Source organism: Schistocerca piceifrons, chromosome 1 (assembly GCF_021461385.2).
Source record: "Schistocerca piceifrons isolate TAMUIC-IGC-003096 chromosome 1, iqSchPice1.1, whole genome shotgun sequence".
NCBI classification, from domain to species: Eukaryota; Metazoa; Arthropoda; class Insecta; order Orthoptera; family Acrididae; genus Schistocerca; species Schistocerca piceifrons.
Genome location: NC_060138.1, coordinates 843,408,068 through 843,409,728, shown reverse-complemented (window position 1 = coordinate 843,409,728; position 1,661 = coordinate 843,408,068). Strand labels below are relative to the sequence as shown.

General features: G+C 47.4%; 1 non-coding gene across 1 annotated transcript; it reads right to left on the bottom strand.

Annotated features, from left to right (window-relative positions):
- Positions 1-878: 878 nt before the first annotated feature.
- On the bottom strand, positions 879-953 carry Trnas-cga. Its single transcript has one exon. It is a non-coding gene; the product is annotated as a tRNA-Ser (tRNA).
- Positions 954-1,661: the final 708 nt, after the last annotated feature.

Here is a 1,661-nt window from a genome sequence, read left to right as displayed (position 1 = left end):
CGTTGTAGGGAGAATCGTAGGGAAGTGTGATTCACCCATGAAGGAAAGAGCACAGGAACTGCCGCATTCCAATCCATTCGTAATTTAGGGACTTCACTGTTGTGCATACAAATTTCGGCTTGCAGTGGGTCGTTTGGTCAGTAAATGCCACGATACTTCGGCTGTGCACCTGCTGGTCATCCTCATGTAAGCAATCGAACACTGACGAAGACGCACTGTCCAACTGGTAGCCGTTATCACGGTTCATCAGATTTTTCGTCAGGGGTATTCGCAAGGATTCTATAAACGTGGAGTTCCAAAAAGATGTTGCTCTGGACAGCGTCATTGTTTTATCGTACTATATTGAATGTCCAGTGGAAACACGATGTTCGGCAATAGGGGACTTGCTTGGTTGCAAAGATCGTGTGCAATGTCCTTCAATAGTGTGTGTGGTCTGACCTACGTAAGCCCTACCACAGTGGCAAGGTATTTTGTGAATTCCGGCCTTCCGCAACAACAAATCGTCCATTCACTTATAACAGAAGGTCTGCAATCTTAGATGGTGGACGGAAAACCACTTTCACCTGGAATTTACGAGGGATTCTTGCTGTGTTAAACGAAACGTTGCGCACAAAAGAAAGAAAAACTGAAGATTTTGCCTGCGTGTTTTTCTTTTTATCCGCTTCATAGTTCTTGGATTTAATTGGCAGTGTTCTGTTAATCTGCCGGGTAGAATATCCATTTTCCCTGAACACTGTCTTTAGGTGGGCGAGCTCTTTAGACAAACTACATAGAACGGAGACTGTGTGAGCACTCTGTACCAGTGTTTTAACCATGCTTATAGTTGCGCTGGGTGATAACATATCGACGCTTGAAACTTCCTGGCAGATTAAAACTGTGTGCCGGACCGAGACTCGAACTCGGGACCCTTGCCATTCGAGGGCAAGCGCTCTACCAACTGAGCTACCCAAGCACGACTCACGCCCCCTCCTCACAGCTTTACTTCTGCCAGTACCTCGTCTCCTACCTTCCGAACTTTACAGAAGCTCTCCTGCGAATCTTTGCTGTGAGGACGGGGCGTGAGTCGTGCTTGGGTAGCTCAGTTGGTAGAGCGCTTGCCCGCGAAAGGCAAGGGTCCCGAATTCGAGTCTCGGTCCGGCACACAGTTTTAATCTGCCAGGAAGTTTCATATCAGCTCACACTCCGCTGCAGAGTCAAAATCTCATTCATGTCGACGCTTGTAAATATAAATCAACATGAGTAGTGCCCGCATCTCGTGGTCGTGCGGTAGCGTTCTCGCTTCCCACGCCCGGGTTCCCGGGTTCGATTCCCGGCGGGGTCAGGGATTTTCTCTGCCTCGTGATGGCTGGGTGTTGTGTGATGTCCTTAGGTTAGTTAGGTTTAAGTAGTTCTAAGTTCTAGGGGACTGATGACCATAGATGTTAAGTCCCATAGTGCTCAGAGCCATTTGAGCCATTTGAACATGAGTAGTCTTACGATAAAATGACTGCCCCAGAGGGTTATCATTATTCCGTCTAACCAGATCATCCAAGAAAGGCAGGCAACCACCTTTATCTAATTTCAAAGTGAACCGAATGTTGTTACGAATGGAGTTGGGTTGATGAGGGAGCTCCGTTAATTTATTTTCTCCGTGAGGCCACACTATGAAAGTATCGTCCACA